At 39.0% G+C, this 15,726-nt stretch overlaps 1 protein-coding gene and 1 long non-coding RNA gene across 2 annotated transcripts in view; one reads left to right on the forward strand and one right to left on the reverse strand.

The window, feature by feature from the left end:
* The first annotated feature begins 697 nt into the window (after positions 1-697).
* Positions 698-15,726, forward strand: part of LOC117805275 (receptor-type tyrosine-protein phosphatase F-like) — a 152,986-nt gene continuing 137,957 nt past the window's right edge. Inside the window, exon 1 of the mRNA XM_034673956.1 lies at positions 698-1,109. The gene's annotated coding sequence lies outside the window, so the exon portion shown is untranslated. The remainder of the gene's footprint in view (positions 1,110-15,726) is intronic.
* Positions 9,209-9,504, reverse strand: LOC117805285. Its single transcript, XR_004629392.1, has 2 exons — positions 9,393-9,504; positions 9,209-9,312 (listed from the first exon to the last, which is right to left on the reverse strand). It is a non-coding gene; the product is annotated as an uncharacterized LOC117805285 (long non-coding RNA).

Genomic DNA, 15,726 nt, shown 5'->3' on the forward strand with positions numbered 1-15,726 from the left:
CAGATTAAAACCTAAGGGTGACGGTGCTTTTGAGGTTGTTGCTCCACAACTGTGGAACAGTATTCCACTGGAGCTGGGAGCTGTGGACAGTGGTCATTTTTAAAAAGCAGTTGAAAACTCATTTGTTTAGACTAGCCTTTAATTGACCTGTCTGTTGTGTTTCTGTATTTTGTCTACTTCAATGTAATTCTTGCTATGTCTTACTTTTTGCTTTCTATTCTGTTATTGTGAAGCACTTTGTGATGCCTGTTCTAGAGAGGTGCTATATAAATAAACTTTATTATTATTATTATTATTATTATTATTATTATTATTATTATTATTATCATTATTATCATTAAGTAACTGTCACATTTTGGAGTGGGCAGCCCACGGTTGGTGGGGGGAAGTCCAAGTGCAAGGTACGACTTTTCATAATTTCACATCTTTGTTTCAGAAATTGTAAAGTTTGGTGTGGATTCAATTTCAGTCCTACATTCACCATTCTGTCCTTCAACAGAATCAGCCATGCTGAGTCAGCAGAACTGTGTGCTTTGTTTTAATCAAGCCTAGCCGCCCCCCCAACCCCGTCAGAACCCCAGGCCCCCCCTTGGGGTCCCGCCCCCGGGTTTGGAGAGGCAGAGGCAGTGGTGCTCTCTTGAGTACATCAAAGATAGAATCCCATTCTCATTTTCTGCACATACAAATTACAAAAAGTCAAATTTATTAAAAACAAAGATTAAACAGCGGCTCAAACATGTGCTTACTAAAACTGATTGTGAGTGATGACAACCTATCACTACAGTATTCCCGGAAATAACCGACTGTGACCGACTACTCCCGAGGATGGATTTGAACGAGTATGCTGTCCGTTCAGACAGGAGCCACAGCAGATGAGCAGGGAGCAGATGGATAACACAGGTTTACCAGCAAGACTAGCCGAGACTGGAAACTAACGTTCTTCAGTTTCTGCAGCTGAGAGAAGGATTTACCTGACACTCCTCAAGCTGCGTATAAGGACCATTTTCACATTCACTGCTTGGATTAGAGGAAGTGTTGGACTGAAGGATCTAGTCTGGTGACATCAATATATTTTCGACATGCAGACACCTAGAAGACCTTAGTAAATGGTGAGTACTCAGATGTTTTCACTGAGATGCGATGTGTGTGAAGATGTGTTTTGCTGTATCCTTGCGTCCTGCGGGCTGGAGCGCTGCATGCAACATTTTAAATCCACTTCTTAACGACTCACTTGTGTCCGAAGTTGCACCCTCTAACAACTGATGGATAACAACCTAAAAAACTATAATGTTAATGATTTTTAACAGCCAAATTACATCTCCAACCTCAAATTGGGATTGAACTTGTTTTGCATTTTAGCCAGGGTATCCCCTTTACGCAATTTCTCTCTGTCTGCCTTTACTTATTGTTTGGGGCTGTTTGTATAGGTGCATGGTTCATGTTCACGGGGGTCAAATGTCCTGTTGATCTAGTTTGGTGTTCATGAACACTTTTGCCTTTGATGCTGCTTTAGGTCTGGGTGTCTGCTTGCGGTTGGTTGACGCATTTGATCCTTTTATCTCCATACAGCTTGTTATTATGGAGAATGCTCACCATTTAATTACACTCCTGTTATTACATTTTTTAATTCATTTTAATTGATTAATTGTTATTTACAAATGTATCTTATTTATTATTATTATTATTATTATTATTATTATTATTATCATCATCATCATCATCATCATCATTATTATTATTATTTTGCTTTTTTTTTTTTTTACCTCTGTCACTTTCCTGTCTTGTTTTACAACCTGTCGGGCGGTTCGGGGGATGTTCGGGATGTACATATGTGTGTACCTACATGTATTTACTACTAAAAAAAACAAAAAAACTTTTTAGCATTTCTAAAGTTGTGCATTTCATCATGCAATGCTGTAAGTTGGCTATTTGTTCTGTTTTCATCTACAAACGGCTCTTATTTAGGAAGTGCCCCCTCATGAACTAACAGGTTGAGTTCAAGAGTTTATCAGAATCGGTTACAACAACATTGGGTCACTTAAAAAAATAATTATTTTGATATCCATTTGTATGAGAAAAGCACACTGATGATGCACATTGAAAGTTCCAGGCTGGTCACACATTTCTCATATTAATGACATTTTGGGTCAAGTTTGTGCGAAACGGCATGATTTCATCTTCAAAACAAGTCCCAGCTGTCTGTTGAGACTCCGCTGTAACACACATTATATTCTATACCATGAAAAAAAGAAGCTTCATGAATAAATTATTATTAATTGCAAGTATTTCATATATATAAATGTGAAAAGAATGCAATTTTGAGCCATGCTTTCTTTTAGTGAGGACTTTTCTTTCAAATGTAAAGCATCATGATTTTTATTACACTTGCAAAAATTAGTTATTTGTGGGCTGCCTCCAGAAACATCTTTTATTTCTTTATTTTTATTTCTTTATTAGGATCCTCATTAGCACAAGCATAAGCATCGGCTATTCTTCCTGGGGTCCAACACATATGCAATCATGCACGCTAACGCACAATCAGCAAAACAAGACAAACAAACCACCAAACAAAAACAGCTCCTCATAATGAATTACACAATAACACAGAAAACAGAAACAAATTGGTCATTCATTTGGCAGCTGTCAACACAAAACAACAGTAACAAGTAAATTAATGTTTTAACTTTCACTATCAATCAATCAATCAATCAATCTTTATTTGTATAGCGCCAAATCACAACAAACGTTATCTCAAGACGCTTTTACAAACATAGGAGGTCTAGACCACTCTATGTCAAATTATGAACAGAGACCCAACACCAAGACAGGGTAAGACTCAGTCTGACCCCACCTTAATCCATCATGAGCATTGCACATCGCAGTATTTAGCTAGTTACAGTGGTGAGGAAAAACTTCCTTTTAACAGGCAGAAACCTCAGGCAGAACCAGACTCATGTTAGACAGCCATCATGCCTCGACTGAGTTGGGTCTGGAAAGACAGATAGAGGGGAGTAAGAGAGAGAGGTGATAGTGATGAGACGAGTCGTAGAAGCTGTTGCCGCTGGAGTCCAGCACGTCCGTATCAGCTGGAGTCCAGATCGTCCACAGCAGGAGGACGTCTACGGCAGCTCAGAGGAATCTACGAGACAATGGAGCTCAGGGACTCCAGAAAGGTCTATGGTTAGTAACTTTAATGGGACAGGCAGAGTTAAAGTAAGTGATGAGGGGGTTGGGGGGAAGAAGGTGAGCTAGGATCCCAGTGTGTCAGTGTGCCAGTTCCCCCGGCAGTCTAGGCCTATAGCAGCATGACAAAAGCTGGTCCAAGCCTGATCCAGCTTAACTATAAGCTTTATCAAAAAGGAAAGTTTTAAGTCTACTCTTAAAAGTGGAGAGGGTGTCTGCCTCCCGGACCCTGGCTGGTAGATGATTCCAAAGGAGAGGGGCCTGATAACTGAAAGGTTCTACCTCCCATACTACTTTTAGAGATTTTAGGTACAACTAGCAAGCCTGCATGTTGGGAGCGTAGAGTTCTAGAGGGGTAATAGGGCACTATGAGCTCTTTAAGATACGAGATACTGTGCCTCGAGATAATTTGATGTACATCCACACATATATGAATGTACAAATTCACATTTAATAAACACAAAACATATCTGAATGGTCACTTATGTGACTAGGATCATGTGTTTTGAGTTACCGAACAGGAAAACAGATCATGACAAATTGGTGAACCCTGTCCTGTTAATGCTCACAATAAGATAAAAATGCTCTCAGAATAAATAAGGAAGAGTAAGAAACATAGAAAGACATTATATGGAACATGATTGGTGTTCTCACTTAGAATTTACAGCTGAGTTGAAGGGGGTACAAGCAGGGGCGTGTCCAGAACTTTTTGACCGGGGTGGCCTAACTGAGGCTTTCATATAGGCAGGGGTGGCCAGGGCATTTACAAATAAATAACATTTACCCTTTCTGTCTCCACAACCTACTTTCATTAAAGTATTAAACAGTTGTTATATTCCCTTTGACTTAAAAACAAAACCATGACAAGGTGGCATACATATTTTAAGCTTAATTCTCTCAGCACTTACAAAAGATGTTTTTTCAAAGTTACATTTGAGGGCACTAATAAAGAAATCTACTGTCAGTCTTTTAACTCATCCCAAATTTTAGATTTTAACAGAAACCCCACCTCTGACAAGGCAAACAGCCAATCATAGTTTAGGATTTTGGGGTGGCCCCTGGGGTGGCCAATTGGATTTCAAGGTGTGCCAGTGCCATCCTTGGCCACCCCTCTGGACACGCCACTGGGTCCAAGTTAGGCCATGGGAAATGGAATTAATTACTTCCTTCATATTGATTATTTATAGTACCACACAGATACAATGAGAAGGATAGAAGTAAATACTGCTAATGCTATTCAAATAGTTAACACAAGCAGTCACACCTTATCTCCCTTTCATATCTATGTTGAACATGTTATAGGTGCACACTGTTCATTTAGGAGATGTGTGTGTGCATGCGCGCGTGCGTGCGTGTGTGCGTAAACAAGCAGCCCTTGTGTGTAGGGATTGCATCAGTTTTGGATCAAACCCCTTGCTGTATGACAGAGTTTGTGTAACACGGCCAGATTACAGCAGGCTGTGGGATAACATTGCTAAAGTCACACACACACACCAGCTGATAGCATAAAAAATCTGAGCATGAGAGGAGAAAAGGCAAAGCACTGTTTGATTGAACAATATAGACTGAACTCTACATTTACAAAGTGGGTCTTGGCACCTGTACTGAGACCCTGTTAACAACTGACATTAAAGACCCCGCATAGGTACGTGGCTACATGGTACATCATAGTGCTTGGTACAACCTCAATGAAATCTTGCCCATGTCCTTTTTTTGTTTTATTTTTTAAATTCTGTCAGTATGGATGTGATTCTTCAAGATTTATCTGAACTATCTGGTTTTGTGACTTGTAGAGGTGACCAACATGAATCATGAATATTCTGAAACATTAAAAGAATGAGGGTTGTTGGAGGTTTAAATTACCTGTTTTTTGTAAATAGACTGTGGTAAGCCATGATAGCTGTTTGTGTTTATTTACAGGCTCTGATGCACTTTAAAATATGATGCAACATTAACCATCATCAAACAGCTCAGCTCATATAGTTTGATCAGGTTTTGTTCAGTACCTAGTTTCTGTTTTCACAAAAAAAGCTGCAACTACTTTGGACGCCATTGAGGTCAAGAACCCTGAAGCTGTATCCACATATAGAAAATTATTGTTATATAACTGTATAACTAGGTTTGCAAAGGGGTGGAAAGTTTCCAGTAAATTTCCATGGGAAGTTAAGCTGGGGAATTTTGGAAATATTCCAAATTGGAAACTTTCCATTGGAATTATGGGAATTAATGGGAATTTAGGGTAATTTAATGGAAAGGTATAATATTCAAGCATAAATATTTGTTTTGTTATAAGTAGACATCCATCCAAAATAATACAATTAAAACAGATTTATTTGTAATTTTATCAAGTGTTAAATATTTTATTGAACAATCAATTCTTTCATTGAAGAACAAAAACATGAATGTTGAGTTAACTAGGTACTTATCCACCCGACCCAACCCATTCAAAAATTAACAAAAATGCAATCCCAACAAAGTCCCATTCAAAATGTTAAATGAAAAGAGCCCCTCTCTCTCCAACAAAGTCCCACTCAACATGCAAATCAAAAAGCATCTTCCCTCAAGCTTCTTAAGACTAGCCTCTGCAGGATTCTAGAAATCATGTGTGCATGTGATGGAGGAATGCACAGTGCATGTAGGGGGCGTGGCCTCTATAGCCCTGCAGTAAGCAGTGTGCTATGTGCATGTGATTGAGGAATAGCATAGATATTCAACTGTACTTGCATAAAATCTGGTTGTTTTAGTCAGGATTATGCTCAAGTATATTTCCCCCAACTATATTTAAGTTCCCTATTAAGAGCCAACCTTCAAATTAGTCAATTCCAGCTTTGTTCCTGTTTATTCCCATAAATTCACGTTAATTCCCATGGAAAGTTTCCAACTTTGAAAACTCCCAGAATTTTGCAACCCTATGTATAACCAGGATGTTGTCGCTATGTGTGCATGCATGCATATTATGTAACTGGGCAGTCTGAAGCAGCATAATGTTTCTCTCACTCACATGCAGGCAGGAGTGAGCGTTTCCATGGTCACAATGGTCTGTTTTCTTTACAGTTAATCAAAATCACAACTCCCATTAAAAGAAAAAATGTATATTTCATTTTTATTGCATGGACTATGCTGTCTGAAATGTGTGTAAGAAAGTAATCACAGTCTGAAAGACAAACAAATTGAATTTTTTTCACATACTTATCTTGCAAATGCATAAAACAAAAACCCCACTCAATTGAAAACACTAAAATAACTATTTTGTATATTAGCCACTTGTTTGCAACCAAAAACTATAGAGATACTGAAAGTCTAAAATACTGCTAAAAAAGTTTGAAAATGTATCAAAATGGTTGGTGCCAAAATCTCTTTTCACATTTTACATTACCATAAATTATATTCACTGAAGTGAAGATAAGATATGATAAGATAAGATAAGATAAGATAAGATAAGAAAGTCATTTACTCGTCCCACAACAGGGAAATTCAAGTCACAGTAATAGAGTAGACAGTGCAAAAAATATATATAAAGCAAAACAATAGCCTATAAAGTAACAATTATTAAAAAGTTATTAACAATTAAAATTAAAATTAAAGAGGTGAAAAATAAGCACATCTTACAACATATATATATTATTGGTTATAGAGTGTAACCACTGCAGGAAGAGAAGACCTGCGGTATCTCTCCATGAGACACCGCGGGTGAAGAAGTCTGTCACTGAACGAGCTACTTAGTCTTGTTATGGTCTCCTGGAGGGGGTGTGACGTGTTGTCCATCAGAGAAGATAGCTTTGCTATCATCCTCCTGTCAGCCACCACCTCCACAGGGTCCAGTGGGCCGCCCAGGACAGAGCTGGCCTTCTTCACCAGTCTGTTCAGCTTCTTCCTGTCAGCAGCAGAGATGCTGCTTCCCCAGCAGACCACTCCAAAGAAGATGGCTGATGCCACCACAGAGTCAAAGAAGGACTTCAGAAGAGCCCCCTCCACACCAAAAGACCTGAGTCTCCTGAGCAGAAAGAGTCTGCTTTGTTCCTTCTTGTACAGCGCATTTGAGTTTTCTGACCAGTCCAGTTTATTGTTCAGGTGAACACCCAGGTACTTGTAAGATTTCACAATCTCAATGTCCGTTCCCTGGATGTTCACTGGTGTGGGAGGAGGGGGCTTGCGTCTTCTGAAATCCACCACCATCTCTTTGGTTTTTCCTTTGAAAGTTGAAAGTTTTAAACCCACAAAAATAAGATATGTACTACTTTATGAGACAACACATCCCAGCTATAAAAGTTGAGCATACTTACATTCTAATGATCTATGAGAGCTAAAAAAAGAAACACAGAATAAAACAGACTGATCGTTAATTCATTGTAATCATTGTAATAAGTCCAGTTATTGTGATATTGTTGTAGGCCACATTGCCCAGCACTTGTACATTATGCTGATTCATTTTTAATAGGGACACAGATCACAAGCCATCCAAACTATGGGGATCTACTGCTTTCCCTTGCACAACTGCAATTTGTTTGTACATTTTTTTGTATTCAGAAACAGCTGACTCAAAATAATGTTCATAGAACAAACTAAGTAACAATGGAAAATGTTCACCGCCTTGTTCCTTGGGGATATGCATATTATAAGCTCAAACGTGTGCAGCACTTGAGTTCTAGACAATTTTTCTAAAGGGTATTGTCCCCTTCAGGAAGCTTATCGTCTCGTATTATAATGTATTGTAATGTATTGTTGGAACAAATTATGTCTACATGAAACAGTTTTTTTGTAAAACATTTTTAATAATTTTTTTTTTAATTTTGAACATATATGTACACATACAAACACTAACATATACATCCCCAACGTCCCCCAAACCACCTCACACCCGGAAGGTTGTAAAACAGACAGCAAAATGACAAATAAAGGTAAAAAAATATATGTTATAATAATAATAATAATAATAATAATGATAATAATAATAATAATAATAATGATAATAAAAAAATAAATCTGAATAATAATAATAGCAGAAAATAAATGAAAAATGTGTAAATAAGAATAAATATATAGAATAAAATTAATAAAAATAAATGAATAAATAAAAACAGGAGTGTAATAACATGGAGAGCATTCAATTATTATTCCCACACATAGAATAAAAAGCAAAAAGCTTCAGGAGACTCAAAATTATGGTGATTGTGAAAAGGGAACAGTGAGAGTAAAATCTATAACGGGGCCCAGGTAGTGATGAATTTCTGACGGGACTTGGTTCTGTTGTACCTGAGTTTTTCAAGAGCAGCTAATGACAACATTTCTTTGATCCAGTTAATAAATGATGGGGGTTTGTCTAATTTCCAGTTACGAAGAATGAGTCTCCGAGCCTGAAGTGTGGTGATTGCCAGCAAATTAGCTTGGGGGTCAGAGATATTTGTGTTTTCCTTTGGAACTCCAAAAATAGCCAGGATTGGATCAGGTTCAATGGTATTTTGTCAAATATCTGAAAAAGCTTTAAAAATGTCGTTCCAGAACGAGCGCAAAGACGGGCAATCCCAGAACATGTGCCCAGTTGTAGCTAACATGCAACATTAAGTTAACTGGGGTTTGCAGATGAACTTTCGTTGATAGTGAAAGATATCATACAGACTGGATACAGCTCTGATCAAACTTAAAGACAAACATTCTTTGGGGAAAGTACACTCCTAATGTCAGGTTGCAAGACAAATAGCTTACTTAGCTTCTCAGCCCTAGCATAGTATTTAAACAATGATGACATTTCCACTTTATTTCTTTATTTTTATTTTTATTTTTCTCTGCCACTTTATTTCTGATTTAAACACTTAAACTACTGCCTCTGCCATCAGCATCATCAAATGTGCACATCAGAAACAAATGACAAACACATGCTGCTGCCAACTTAGAGCTCAGTATCCCACTGTCTCACTGTGTTCCCCAAATTATTTTTAACTTGTGTTAAAAAATTAAAACAACATAAAAATGATAAGTGTCAAGGTGTGTTCTCAATAGAGGGACCAGGAGCTGAGACAGAGACAAGGTGAATAGTTCAGTCAGTTTATTACACAGACAACTGAAGAAAACAAAAAATCCAGGAAGCTGGCTCCAAACGCCTGGTGAAAAAACTGGTGAGCTGGGAGATAGCTGCCACAGAGAAAAAAACACAGCAGGTCAGGCACAAGGGAAAAACTCTCAACAAATGACTTGATGATAGTTATAATCACCAGTGGTGGAGGAATAATCCGGCTCTGAAGTGGCAGGAGGACCAGGTATAAGTAGTTGGGCTGATTGGGATTGCTTACAGGTGTGTCTCCTCGCAGCAGCACTGAGCTACACCTACACCAAGCACACAGGAAGGAGGGGGCAAAGGCAGAAAGGAGGAGTGAAACAACAGGGGAGAGAAAGCACAAAGTCCATCAACAGGAAATTAACCTGCTAATATTTAGATTCATAAAATACTATAAAACTAAACGTCATGCACTCTAGAGGGGAATAACATGGTTTTGAGGTCAGTCTTTTTTGTAGGGAACCAATTGGATGACATCATGCTCTCTGTGGATATAACTAAGTTGGAGTCTTCAGTTTGTGAACTGCAAAAACTGAAATCTAAGTAAGATTGAATATCTCAGATAAGGGTGAAATGTTCTTTTTTTTTGTTTTTGCCTGATAAGGTCGTTTTTCTCACTAAGCAGTTTTTATGTCAGAGTGTTTCACTTGTTTTGAGTGTTTTGGTCCTAAATGATCTCAGTAAGATACGACAGCTTGTTACTGAGATTTTATGACCTACTATATGGAGTAATACATGCTTGAAACTAGAATACCAACTGTTCCAAAGCTGTTTCATCAACACTCAAAAGTATCAAACTGCTTTTTCAAAGTCATGATTTCTTATATCAAGCATGAAATAAGAAATCATGACTTCGACACAATTATATCTCTTCACACAATTAAAACAAATGACAGCCAAATGTAATCCACTGTTTTATTTTCAATGAAACTATAGAAAGTATGTACTACTATATATTAGTACAGTTGGCACAGTACTGTAAACTGACACTTAATATTTAAACATTTAACATTTGAAACCGTTTCAAACTGAAATAATTACATACAGATAAGTTCTTCCAAGTTACAAGTCATTAATATGATTTATGAATTCCACAGCTTTTGGCTCATTTAAGAATTTTAAGAAAATGATCCTACATAATGAGAAATGTAATCTTAACTTTTGACTCTCCATCAAGAAAAGTCAATTAGTTTTTAGTGTGACTGTTGGTTTCATGAAATATAATGCCTAGTGCATGTCATTATGTCAAGATAATGGCACTAGTATTTACTTAATTTAGGAATATTTTTCAACATATTGAGAAAGAAGTCTCATATTTTTTATCTCTATCAAGAAGAATGCACTTGTTATTAGTAAAAATACACTAATTTAAGGTATTTCTGGGTTCCTTGAGGTTGGATATTTTTACTTGTTTTGGAAAGTCTTGACAAGCCAAATGTTCTTGTTCTGTTGGCAGATCATTTTGCTTAGTTTAAGTAATATACCCCCAGTTTTTGTATATTTTTTCTTGTTTTTGAAGGCTGGCTTTTTGAAGTGGGGACACACCATGATAAGGGAGTAGTCATGCAGCAGATTGGAATTTGGTAAGAAAACTGCTGATTACATGGGTTTCCTTTAGGCTTTTTCATCCCTTTCCTCACCAACCTACTTTCTCATTTATTCTTTTCCATCAAACTCTCAATGTAACATACACTACTACAACTTATTTAAAACGTTTTCTATTCATTTCAGTTGTTATAGCATTTTCTGGAAGTTTAATGTCCACCAGATATTTTTTCTGCATCAATCAATCAATCAATCAATCAATCAATCAATCAATCAATCAATCAATCAATCAATCAATCAATCAATCAATCAATCAATCAGACTTTATTTATAAAGCGCTTTCCATACAATGACACTGTAACACAAAGGGCTGTACATAAAAACAACTTCAAATAGAATCAATTAAGAAAAAGATCCCCACCTGCAACATTAGTAATAATAACAATAACAATTAAATAAATAAATAAATAATAAAAAATAAGTTTCTGAACGAACTGAGGAAACGCTCTCATGTTATCTTAATGAGGAAACACTGTAAGTAAGATAAGATGTTAAAACTCAACACAGGAAATTACACTAACCAAAATAAAATACATTTCTAAGATAATAAAACACTAAAATATTAAACCATTAAAAGAAAATAAGATGCTAAACTTAAAATAAATACATACATAAATTAGTAAATAGATAAATAAAATAGAATAAAGGTGACTAAAATTTGAACTAGATAAAAAATAAAAAAAATGTTTTAAAAATAAATAAAACTCGAGTTTGCTCTTAAAAATGTTGATGCTCTGTGCAGCCCTCAGATCTTCAGGTAGGGTGTTCCACAGGTGTGGGCCATGAAAATAAATCATTTGGTCTCTTTTGTTCTTATTAGAAGTTTCAGGTCTTAGGTTGACATGCCTCTGTTTTGCTCTTGTGCACACATTGTATTTCAATTTGCTGCTTAAGCCTTCATCTTTTCTCTCTTACATATTTGCTTTTTATTTATCAGTTGCCTCTACTGCTTGTTCCACTGTCAGATTCATAGGCATGCTCTTAGCTGTATGGAATCAATTAATGACATCAGTTAAAATAATTGATAGCAGTTTTCTAATAGCAATGAACTGAACTTTATGCTGATGACAGAAATAGTTAGAACAGCCAAATGTGGCATTATTATAGTGATACCTCAAAGAAATGTAAAATCCAGAGACAGATAAATGAGCGATGGCTGTAAGATCCCACACCACCTTGTCAATAAATTCTTTGTGAGGCTTCCTCCAGTCAACTCCAAACTGCTGGATGGTATGGATGAATAGATTCCAGTGTTAGAACTGTGACCTGGACATGCTCCTAGATGCTTTCTGAATGTAAAATAGCCCCTCATCATCAATTTCAAGGCAGGCACTTATAGCACAATATGGCTCTATAGTGTTTATTACATTGAAGAAAGCTAGCTTTCAGACTTATTGTTTCACTTACAGTTCATTCTAGTCAGTGTAGAAATTCCCTTTCAACAAGTATGGGATGGTTAAACTGCACAGTTTTAAAAATAAATCAATTCTCCACTTAATGTATTCCTTAATTAAAATCGCATCATTGTCTAATCAAAGTTCATCTGTGTAGGATTTTAAAGTTTTACAAAGACTCAACTCAAGGTACATGGCCTGTTTTTTCCTCTTCAAAACCATGGTCTACATCTTATGGTCTTGTTTGTCCAAAGAGCATGCTACCTTTGAAATGTCCGTCACATAACATATAGTGTTCTCTATCAATTAAGACTATCTCTCCACCCTGTTACATATTCCATATACGGGGACTGACTTTGAGGAAGGACAAAGTGGAAAACAAAGAGAATCAAGTTGGACGAAAGCATTTTTGATTGCATCCACGATGTAGGCTGACATTTTTTCGGGAATCGCACGGGTCACGGGATTCCCGCGGGATGGGAGTCAAATGTGCTCTTAATCACGTGATTGGGACGGTACAGGATAAAAAGTTAACAGGAGCAGACGGGAGCGGGAAGGTCTGAGGGACTGTTGTTAAGTCTTACTTGTGACAGCAAGAAGTTTTCTCTGTGCATTGTGTGTAAACTGTAAACATGAGCTCACAGTGTACACACCTGCTCCACCAGGTAACTCTGGATCTCTCCTGCTCTCCAGTTTAGCTCTGAAGTTTCTCTTTTTTTTCCTCCGGTGCATTGAATCGACTTTTCCTCACTGAACTTTGGCTCATGAAGGTGTCCACGTGTGTCCGCAGTAAACGGCATGACATCGGTGAGGTCAGAATCACTCATTATTGCTTTATGTTGTATTTTTATAACTTTGAACTCTGGCCCGAGATTGGGCTGGGACAAGATTTTTTTCTGTGGGATTGAAAATCCATTCCCATGTCACTCTCTAATCCACGACCACTAGGTGGTCTGCAGGCCCCTGTCAAGATAGCTGGTAAGCCTTTCCTCATCCTTCTTGATCAAACAGAGCCTGAGAGGGTAAATGTACTGTATATTGTACGACTCACTCTGTTAACCCGCTTGGGTATAGCCTGCTGCTGAAGTTGACCTAGTCGGCAGGCATGGTGTGGTGTCCCTCTCTGCTCGTGAAAGGGTGGGAAGACCCATCCTCTTGTAAAAGTAGTTTTTGTATGTCAGCGAGACAAAGAGAGGCTAGTTACTACATGTTCAATAAACAACCTCTCCCTAATGTTCATAGCTGCAGCGGGCCAAGCACCTCAGGTCTGCAGCAACCCAGGTCTGCAGCCCCCCAGGTCTGCAGCACCTTAAGTCTGCAGCACCCCAGGTCTGCAGCACCCCAGGTCTGCAGCACCCCAGGTCTGCAGCACCTCTGGTCTGCAGTACTAGTAACAGGGGGAGTGGTTCCAAGACTGCCCCTTTCTCATACTGTAGTAAATCCATTGAGCATACAGTACTTCCCAGGAGGCCACCTGATCCTGAGACTTCAGCTTTAAAATCACGTGTGGGACAGGTAGGCAGTAGATGTCCGTCCTCCCCTTGTCAAAGTAAGAGATCGATTTTCTCAGATGAGGATAGTCTGTCTGAGCAGTCCCCTCTTCTTCATGAGATTTTTATAAGGGCAGCTGTAGTTCTGGATATTGAGATGCCATCTGATAAGAGGCCCGCCCCTTCCAGCTTCACGATGAGGCTGGGGGATGGATCACACACCCCCAGATTCTTCTACTCCCTGACTTTGAGGAGATGGTTCATCAGTAGTGCCAGACAGCAGCAGGGGCTGGTCGCTTCTCTGGGCTTTTTAGGTGTTTGGCTTCAGTCCACATAAAGAGATGACACGCTGTGGGCCATTACCTCCTGTGGACCTGGCTTCGGCAGCTCTGGTGTCTCCATCTAAGTCAGTGCTTGGGAAGAATAGCTGCCCTAGCAAGAACACCATATCGATGGACGCCCTGTTCAACAAAATGAATGTTGCACTGGCGGTCCAGACCCAGCTGGCTACTACAGGGGCCATATAGGCATATACCAATGCCATTTAACACAGCAGATGAAGGAGTGTTGCACAGAGCTGCTGGGGGAACTGCACCAGGTGTCTCCAAGCTGATAATGGAAAAGGCTGAGGCAGTCGGTAAGGCCATGCCAGGCCATTAAGCGGTAAGGCACCACCTGTGGTTATCTTAGTCCATACTACAGCAGGAGCACAGAGCATGCCTACTGAGACCGTTGGCCATGTTTGAGCCCAATGCAGCAGGCACAGGAGGCCCAACGCTCAGCCTGCAAGATGTCTGGTGCCTTGAGGTGGAGCCGGGAATGGTGCCGGCCTCAGCCAAAGCAGCCTCAGAAGCCATAGCCTTCCTGTGCTCAGGAAGATATGAGGATCTGGGGCTATACCACCTGACGGATCAAACGAGGCGGACAAGGTGGACCAGTTAGACAAGGCAGCGGTTACCAGGGGCCAACCCAGCCCCTGCCTTGGACTTGAAAACCAATCACATCATGCTTGCCCCTGTCCTGGGGAGTTTTGTGCTACTCAGGAGGCCCTTGGGGCAGACCCCTGGGTTGTGTCAACAATGACTAAGGGGTAATTGCTTCAATTACTCAGTGCTCCGCCTGTGATGCATTTTCAATTGTTGCAGACCAACAACACAGAGAGGCTCTGCACTCAGAGATCTCCACTCTCCTGGCAAAGGCAGCCATCAGGGAGGTGGGGAAGGAAAGTCCACAGGCAGGATTCTACCCCCGGTATTTCCTGATGCTGAAGCCAGATGGTAGCTTCAGGCAAGTGTTGGACCTGACAGGCATAAACAGGTTTCTCAGGCTGAATTCGACTTACAAAGTAAAAGTACTTTGAGTGGTCAGAAGACTATGTATAACACAGTCAATTTACCTTTAACCATGTACTTGTATTTTACAACATATCCTAGTTGTCTTTCAAACATGATATTCAAATCCATTTGCAAAAAAAATAGGAATGCACCCAAAATTCAGCCACCAAAAATTTTCGGCCAAAACACTTTTATCAGCGAATAAACATGGGCGAAACAGAATGTTGTGGTGACGCTCTGCTAAGTAGGCCAACTATGTGTATGTGTGATTTAAGTGAAGTGTCAGGTAAACATAGTAGCGTAGCAGACTGATATGTGACAGAAAACAACGTAGATTGGTCCCCCTCCTCTCTTTGTTACCCTGTCACTCTGTTACCTCGGCTCTACCTGCTTCAAAGTGTTAAAACTTGGTTTTCTAAAGTCCAAAATGTGAAGGATCGATGTCTGTAGCTGTGACTTGAAGCTAAATGGACAACGGAAATGGAAAACTTTATTTTGAAATGGGTACAACAGGAAGCAGCATGTTGTCAGTTGCAGTAACTTGACAGAAAATAAAGTACCTGTAGATGTGTAAATTATATTAACAGAGGAGGAGGAGAGAAAAGGAAATTCAGATAATACAGATTAAGTAAGAAGCTACAAAGTCCTGAGTTCTGAACACAAAGAGG

The sequence above is a fragment of the Notolabrus celidotus genome, chromosome 2, assembly GCF_009762535.1.
Source record: "Notolabrus celidotus isolate fNotCel1 chromosome 2, fNotCel1.pri, whole genome shotgun sequence".
In the NCBI taxonomy this organism is placed as follows: Eukaryota; Metazoa; Chordata; class Actinopteri; order Labriformes; family Labridae; genus Notolabrus; species Notolabrus celidotus.